The following is a 9752-nucleotide window of genomic DNA, read 5'->3' as shown; positions in this document are numbered from 1 at the left end:
GGGTTCGGGCAGCCCCTCGGGCTGCCCGAAACGGGCAGCCCCTCGAGCAGCCCGAGCTGCCCGACACGGGCAGCAACATGCAGCCCGAATTTCCCCATTCTCATGCCTTGATTTTTGTTGCAAATTTCATTCTCATGCGGTTAGAAATCAATCTCAATATAATATCTTGTATTTGCTACACAAAATCGTAACCATAGCTCGGATACCACTTGAAAGGGGATCGGTTACGGTGACCGGAAGCGCAACGAAAGTTCAAAAAATCAAAATTGTGTTGAATTAATTAAACACTAGAGGACCTAGTAGAGTCCCAAATAATTAAATTAGTTCAAGTGTTGAATTAATTAAATTATATTGAGTCTTGTAGAGCTCAATTTAAATACATTATTTAACTAGTGGACTTGAGTAAATTCAAGTAATGTTTAATTTGTCTCAAATATGTTTGAGATAATTAAATTTAGTCTATGGTTTTTAATTTGATTAAAAACCATATAATATATGCATGCATGGGAGGTGAAGGGTTGGAGACAACATTTGCAACTATCAAGGCTTGGCATGCTACTTTTGTTTCTACTTTTTGCAAGACCAAGACAAGTCTCCCTTTCCCCATTCTAGCATCACTATGGCCGAATTCTCCACCTTCTTTCTCTCCAAGTTTTTCTCACTTTTCTTCTTCAAGTGTTGAGGAATGAAAAATACTTCTTTTTGAAAAATCCTTCTATTTTTCTAGTGCAAAATTTGAGGGGATCTACCTAGTTGGTGGTGGGCCTAATTTTGAAGAAAGGAGTCCAAGGAGAGCTTGTAGATTTCTTAATGTCATTCAAGAGCTTTGTTGTTTAACAACAAAGTTGGAGCCATACATCAATCCTTGTGATTGATAGGTAAATTTCTCAACACACTATGAATGTCATTTTGGTGTTTTATTGTATTTCCTACACAAAATCAAGGTGGCCGAATTTTATATGTTAAAATCGAAATTTTTTGTGCTTCCGTTACGTTTCCGGCCACCGTAACTGGTTCCCTTTCATATACGTCTTTGGTAGTTTGACCAACGTCGGGCTAGATTTGTTTATCGTTGATCTTGTGTTATCAATTGTCTATGTGCTCGTCGTTGTGTTGTGTTTAATTAACGCCTTTCATTGTCATTGCGATTGGTATGAGCAGTAGATCGTGCAGAAGGAGAAGACATCGAAGCTAAATTGCATTTTAACCTTTGACAATATGTAGAAGGCAACTGTTAGATATTGGTGTAGACATTTTAAGTTTCAATGATTTGAGAATGAAAATAACAGTATCACCAAAAAAACTGTATAAACCATCGTTACATAGTAAATGAAAACCAAGAAAAATTAGTGAGATTAAGAGGAAAGAAACTTACATTATTTGAAAAAGTGCATAGAAATTGTGAAATCAAAGAAAAAAATTAATAGTAAAGAAATTATTGTGTGAAAGATATTGGTGTAGACATGTTTAAGTTTCAATGATTTGAGAAAGAACATAACAGTATCGCCAAAAAACCTGTATAAACCATCGTTACATAGTAAATGAAAACCAAGAAAAATCAGTGAGATTAAGAGGAAAGAAACTTACATTATTTGAAAAAGTGAATAGAAATTGTTAAATCAAAATAAAAAAATTCACAGTAAAGAAAGTATTCTGTGAAAGATATTGTAAGGCCCAAGAATTACAGAATCGATAACCAAGATTATTAATTGTTATTAACGTGAGACTCGGAAGATATGAAAATGCATGACATGCAATGAGGGAAGAAAAGACATGAGAAAATAGGGTTTGCAAGACCGCACCCGCGCCCAGAACAGGAGTGCACCCGCGGTAATGCAATTGTGGATTTTTGCAAGAAAGGCCGAAACCACACCGCACTCGCGGTGCAACCAAGACCGCACCCGCGGTGCATGGACAGTAAGTTGGCAAATTTTATTCGAGGCGACACCGCACCCGCGGTAAGAACAAGACCGCACCCGCGGTGGTGGTACCGCACCCGCGGTCTAAGATGTACCGCACCTGCGGTGTTGAATTTCAGAAAATGAAAGATAATGTCGAAGCATGAGCGCACCCGCGGTGCAAGACACGAGCGCACCCGCGGTCATGCGTGTTGCTTGAAAAATGATGCCACGTTTCAGATTGTGCATGCAGTATATATATAGGAGCATTACACGTTATTCCTCACAATTCAGAAAAAGGAGTCGAGTTGTTGAAGAGAAAATCCTTACGCCTTTTAGATTGGCGATTGTGGAAGATCCGTCTATCAGAATTCAAATCCGAACGCTAGTACCGTGTTCCTCTCGACTCGAGCTACACAATGACGTAAGTTTCATTACGTTTTACAGTGTTTTGACATCATGATGTTGTCATAATTTAATATGATTCAGATATGGTGTTTCTGCTACCATATATATTGTATAATCGAAGTCAGATTTCAGAATAGATTGGTTATGCAATTGTTATGAATTGTGAAAGATATTGATTGATATTTTGATATCAGAATTGTGTTAGTATTCAGAGTATGAATTCTATTGACACAGATTAAGAGTTCCAGTATTATATTTGTAATGTTCAGATTGACGGGATTATTCAGATTGTATTGTTATGCCGTCGAAACATCAGTTGATTTAGATTGATCAGATTCAGTATTGATTTAGATTGATCAGATATGATATTGATTGAGATTCATGGTTATACTGTAGATTTTGATCAGATTGTATACCGATTAGAATATTGATCAGAACATGTTGTGTATTGAGTTATTCACTGATATAGCGTATTCGATATTGTCATTTCAGATTTGATATGGACAGAGTTGAATACAGATCATCGTCTTCGTCAGACCGGGACGACAAAGGTATAATTCATGTGATATCTGGGAAGACATAACTCAAATCAGATCTCATTTGAGTTTCCCAATAAAATCACATACTAGATTATTGTTATATTCTGATATGAATATTCTTGTTTATATGCTGATATGCTACTGCTTTGTTTATAGATTTATATGCATTGCATTTAAGATAGGGAGTCTTGACAGATCCGTCAACTTCTAGATGTTCGGTGATATAACAGCTTAGGGGAAGATCATTCTCCTATTGTAGATGTGGATACAGATCAGGCCGAAGTCTAGGAATAAGACGTACCGTCACCCCGATTGGGAGGGTAGGTGATAGATCGTCTTTGTAGTGACCCGTTCCAGAATCACCTACTAATCAGAACTTAAGCATGCAAAATTAACACTTAAAACTGAATCAGGTAAACAGCGGAAAAACAATAATACAACCCAATCGAATCTGTAAGTACAAAATACTTAAACAACCAGATCGAACTAAATTCCAAGAACAAATGCCAACAACTACAGGTCAACCTCTGCCAGCTCCCTGTCCACTCCCTCCTGGACCGTCTAACCTGAGACCTGCCCCATCGAATAGGGTGTCCAAAACAGAGATAAACCGAGGACGTGAGCATAAAACGCTCAGTACCGAAAGCATGAGTATACAAGACTATGACATGCATGTATGCAAAATGTACTGGATACCAGGATCTGGGTATAACGAAAATACTGCTCAGACAAATGACGTCAAGGTATGTAGCACTCTGCGCCGTCGCACCAGGAGGTGGCTCCCATACCAAATGAACCTGTGGATATACCGGTGACCTGACCACCGTCGGCCAACGGGGTCCAACCATCCACAACAAATGAGGGCTGAGCACCCTCTCAACAGGCTATCTCAAAGATAATCAGGCTCAACATGATTATGCAAATGCCGCATAATAAACCATGCATCATATGACAGATAATAATGCAACATATAAACATGCAACACATAGTAAAGCATACTCAATCCTGCTATCTCGGATAGTACTTTCGTACCTCAAACCAGTAGATCCTAGCAATCAGCCCTAGAATCAAGCCTACAATCCAAGTGATACCATATCACTAAACCACATCTAAAAGCCTTAACTAGACTAATAGATACTCCCAAATCTCAAAGGGAACCCAGAACTATACCTGCGTCCGTAGTCAGCCCACTGATGCCGCTAGCCCCCAACTAGAGCACAGCTCCGCTACAAAACCAGTAGCTCCCCGCTAGTGCCCGAACCTCGGAAAAGACTAGAAACCCATCAGAAACGACTAAAACGCTCTGGAACTCTCGGAATTGGCGAGTGAAAAGTGAAGCCTCGCGCTTCTATTTATAGACAACGATCGGAAGATCCGATCCACTTCGGAAGATCCGATCCGGTGCACTTCGGAAGATCCGATCCACTTCGGATGATCCGAACTCTGCATGTCTTCCACGTGTCCAGCCACCTGTCTCGGACGATCCGAACCCCGATCGGACGATCCGAACCCTGACATGACATGACTCGTCTGACTCCGAACAGAACGGTCCATCCGAACCCACTTCGGACGATCCGAACCAACTTCGGACGATCCGAACCCGGTTCGGTACTTCCGATCCCACCGAAATACAATTAATCCAATAATTAACTCAAATTAGGCATCGGGATACTACAGTCTTATTCACACCGGGATCCCTAGAGTTATAGTTGAGTCGAGTCTAGACATGATTTGACTAGAACTGCATGTGTTTAGAGATGTGGTTTCATAGAATATGAAACCCATGGTTATTGCTTTCAGTATGATAGCATGTTTATATGATTTGATTTAAATTGCATGTTTATCTGAATTAAGTTGCATGTTTATTTTGATTTGATTTCAAAGATTATGAAATCTATTACTTTTGAATATGGTCATGATAGCATGTTTTATGATTTAGATTGTTTATGTACATGCTTACCATGTTTTATACTGGGATTTATTCTCACCGGAGTTATCCGGCTATTGTCTTGTTTTGTATGTGTGCATGACAACAGGTGGGGCATGATCGGGGTCGAGAAGATGACGAGAGAAGACGAGTTTAGCGTGGTGATTCCGGACTTACTGTAGAGTAGGTTTTATTACTAGAACTTTATTAGTTGAACCTTAGATTAGTTAAAAGACTGTTGTACAGTATGGTTCTTTTATACTGAGATGTAGTTTTATACAGATATATATATTATTTAGATGCCATTACCTTCCGCACTTTATTTTAAAAAGAAAAATTTTTGGACCCTGTTTATCATAACTGATAATTAAATCCCAACGATGATTAATGAGAAAGATCAGCGTCCGGGTCCCCACAACAGGTGGTATCAGAGCGATAGATCCTTTAGGAGGAGATAATCAGAGCGATAGATCTTTTAGATTGAGATACTCAGCGTTGATAGATCCTTTAGATTGAGATAGAAGAGAATGAGCGGGGTAGATTGAATTTTCTTTCCTTGCATGTGATTGCTAGCATGAGATTTATTTCAATGTTGAATTACATTATGTGTGCTAGCATGATTTACTGCTTTCCCTATTACATGTTGTTTGTATTTGAGTTGATTGCAGCATGTAATTGTTAAGCCTGAATCAGAACCGAGTCTGGATCAGAGGTATATGATCAGAGAAGGACTGAGACAGATTGTATAGATTATGTACTAATCTGTTTGATTATCAGATATACCGCCTCGAAGAATTTCAGAAAAGGGCAGTACTTCATCTGAACAGATAGAGGCATCGGAAATTCTGCTAGAAGAAAAGATGAAAGAATTTCAGTTATTGCAGCCGCCGATTCTGAATGGTATCGAGACGTCCGAAGATTGTCAGAACTGGTTTGATGATATAGAAATATTGTTCGATTTACTTGATTGTACAGATGAACAGAGAGTTAAAATGGTGCCTTATCAGTTACGAGAAGCCGCCAGGAATTGGTGGATTACTAGTAGAAGAATGTGGGAACAGAGAGGTACAGTGATTTCGTGGGAAATATTCAGAACTGAATTTTATCGAAGATTTTTCTCAGTCTCGTACCGAGAGGACAAAAAAGCAGAGTTTGAGAATTTGAACCAAGGTCAATTGAATATTGATGAATATATTGCTAGATTCTCTACTCTAATGCGTTTTACTCCTCATTTAGCTGGAAATGATGAAGCTGTAGTGAATCGGTTCATCAGAGGGTTGAATTCGGAGGTAGTTGCATTTATGAATCTGCAGCGACCTTACCATTTTGAGAATATTTTGAGTAGAGCGAAGAGAGTTGAGGCAAGTCTGATTAGACCATTGACACGGCTGTGTGTGAAGCAACCTCAGACACAGCAATCCCCTCTTCGATATGAGGGCGGCAGTACGAGTGGGAAGCAAGATTTGTTGAAAACTCGTAAGAAACCATTCAAGAAGTTGGGAAGTGGTTCCTCTAGTTCAAGTGGTTCCAGCCCAAGCCATACTGATTTTTATTGTAGGACTTGCGGAGGGAGACATTCTTCAGAACAATGCCAAGGAGTGCTTGGTAGATGTAATATTTGTAAACAGCTGGGGCATTTTGCTAAAGTTTGTCCCCAGAGATGGTCCCGAAGATCTTAGGGAACAACGTTCAATTGAGAAACAGACCCAGAATCCACAACAGATACTATTCTTTATGATTATGATGCATCTGTATTGATATATACTAATGCATTTCATACGAATATCTTGGATTGAGTTGCATGGAGATATGCTGTATCTGTGGAGTCTGTTTATACTGTGGTATTGATTTCCTTACTGTTTGGAGGAAAGATTGATCTCAGAGATTTCTGTGATATATTGTATACTACAGTAAGATGAGAATAAGATTGAGTTAGATTATAATGTACTTGTGTATTCTGATTCGATCGGACTATTGATGTTAATATGCTAAACAAGTACAGAACTGTAGTGACCCGTTCCAGAATCACCTACTAATCAAGAACTAAGCATGCAATCAACCTAATTAACAATAATCAGAGATAATAGCGGAAAAAGTCAACAACTATACCGATTAACTAAACCAACCAGATACTCACGTCCTCCTCCTGCTCCTCCTGAGCTGTCCAACCTGAGGCCTGCCCCGAGGGAATGGGGTGTCCAAGAATAAACAAAACCGAGGACGTGAGCGATAAGAATGCCCAGTACAAAAGTATGAGTATACAGACCTATATGAAATGCACATGCTATGATCATGATACCGGGGTAGTCAAGAAACAGGAGTCACAAAAGGATCTCAACAATGCTCAGTCTAGAGGCGCCAAGTGGATAGTGCCGCGCGGTACACCTCTGGGTCACTGCATCCACTACAAGACAGACGTGGACCTAAAATGTCCCGGACCACCGAAGCCCTCCCGACCCGTCGGCCACTGTGTACTCTCGGTGTCCATGCGTCCACAAGACAGGGCTGAGCGGCCCCAAGATATAGCTTATCTCGAAAGAGATACAGCTCAACAGTAAAGGCTATCTCGAAGAAGATACGGCTCAACATGAAATGCAACGTGCAGTAATAAACGTGACATAATAGCATGCATTATATGACATATATCAATGCATCACATAATCATGCAACACATATAAGAATGTATACTCAACCAGGATATCTCGGATAGTACTTTCGTACCTCTATCACAGCAATCCTAATCCACTGGAACCACCAGACAACAGGTCTAATCCAAGCCTATTCATCAAGTGAAAACCATCACTAAACTTATCTACCAGACTTAACTAGATAATCCTGAGATAAATACTGATAAAATTCCAAACCTTCGTCCGTCGCTAGCCCGCTGATGCCGCTAGCTCCCAACTAGAGCACAGCTCTGCTACAAGACCAGCAGCTCCCCGCTAGTGCCCAAATCTCGGAACAAGACTAGAACCTGTCAGAAACGACTGAAATGCTATGGAATTCTCTGAATTGGCGAGTCAAAATGAGGAAATCCGACCACTATTTATAGGCCATGTTCGGATCCTCCGAACACCACTTCGGAACGTCCGAACGCTACGTGTCCAGCTGCTCTTGACACCTCATGATCGGATCCACCGAACCCACTTCGGACCTTCCGAACTCCCACGTGTCGATCAACTCTTGACACCTAATGATCGGATCCACCGAACCCACTTCGGACCTTACGAACTCTTCGGTGCTTCCGAACCATCTTCGGTCCGTCCGATCATGACTCGGTCAAAATTACACATTAAACCTTCTTAATCACCAATAATCCGTTAATTACCCAATTTGGGATTCGGGCTACTACATTCTCCCCCCCTTAAAACGATTTCGTCCTCGAAATCTAGGCAAGAGAATGAACAAAACGAAAATAACAACATCGTTACCCTCAAAATCTAAAGGACAACCCATCACTAGACGCTTGGCTAAAACCGAATGACCCATCGGAGTAGAAATAGAAAGAATGACGTCTAGAGAAACATGCGGTAACTTATGACGCTTAACAAATCGTCCTGGTCACCCCAACGACCTACACTTCCCTGACTACTCTCATCACCAAAGTGGTCAGCCATTGCTACAACAATAGAATAGGGAAACTAGTAAACGGAAATCCCAAAACAGAAATCTATATCCCAAAATCGTACGCATGCTCTGATACCATAAATGTAGTGACCCGTTCCAGAATCACCTACTAATCAAGAACTAAGCATGCAATCAACCTAATTAACAATAATCAGAGATAATAGCGGAAAAAGTCAACAACTATACCGATTAACTAAACCAACCAGATACTCACGTCCTCCTCCTGCTCCTCCTGAGCTGTCCAACCTGAGGCCTGCCCCGAGGGAATGGGGTGTCCAAGAATAAACAAAACCGAGGACGTGAGCGATAAGAATGCCCAGTACAAAAGTATGAGTATACAGACCTATATGAAATGCACATGCTATGATCATGATACCGGGGTAGTCAAGAAACAGGAGTCACAAAAGGATCTCAACAATGCTCAGTCTAGAGGCGCCAAGTGGATAGTGCCGCGCGGTACACCTCTGGGTCACTGCATCCACTACAAGACAGACGTGGACCTAAAATGTCCCGGACCACCGAAGCCCTCCCGACCCGTCGGCCACTGTGTACTCTCGGTGTCCATGCGTCCACAAGACAGGGCTGAGCGGCCCCAAGATATAGCTTATCTCGAAAGAGATACAGCTCAACAGTAAAGGCTATCTCGAAGAAGATACGGCTCAACATGAAATGCAACGTGCAGTAATAAACGTGACATAATAGCATGCATTATATGACATATATCAATGCATCACATAATCATGCAACACATATAAGAATGTATACTCAACCAGGATATCTCGGATAGTACTTTCGTACCTCTATCACAGCAATCCTAATCCACTGGAACCACCAGACAACAGGTCTAATCCAAGCCTATTCATCAAGTGAAAACCATCACTAAACTTATCTACCAGACTTAACTAGATAATCCTGAGATAAATACTGATAAAATTCCAAACCTTCGTCCGTCGCTAGCCCGCTGATGCCGCTAGCTCCCAACTAGAGCACAGCTCTGCTACAAGACCAGCAGCTCCCCGCTAGTGCCCAAATCTCGGAACAAGACTAGAACCTGTCAGAAACGACTGAAATGCTATGGAATTCTCTGAATTGGCGAGTCAAAATGAGGAAATCCGACCACTATTTATAGGCCATGTTCGGATCCTCCGAACACCACTTCGGAACGTCCGAACGCTACGTGTCCAGCTGCTCTTGACACCTCATGATCCCGACCCACTCGGACCTTCGAACTCCCGTGTCGACACTCTTGAAAATCACCGACCCACTTTACAACCTTCGTGCTTCCGACATTCGTCCTCGATCAGACTGCAAATTAACATATTCCAATATGTAATTACCCATTGGGGATTCGGG

Source organism: Primulina eburnea, chromosome 1 (genome assembly GCF_022965805.1).
Source record: "Primulina eburnea isolate SZY01 chromosome 1, ASM2296580v1, whole genome shotgun sequence".
In the NCBI taxonomy this organism is placed as follows: domain Eukaryota; kingdom Viridiplantae; phylum Streptophyta; class Magnoliopsida; order Lamiales; family Gesneriaceae; genus Primulina; species Primulina eburnea.
Note: the sequence above shows the minus strand (reverse complement) of the source record.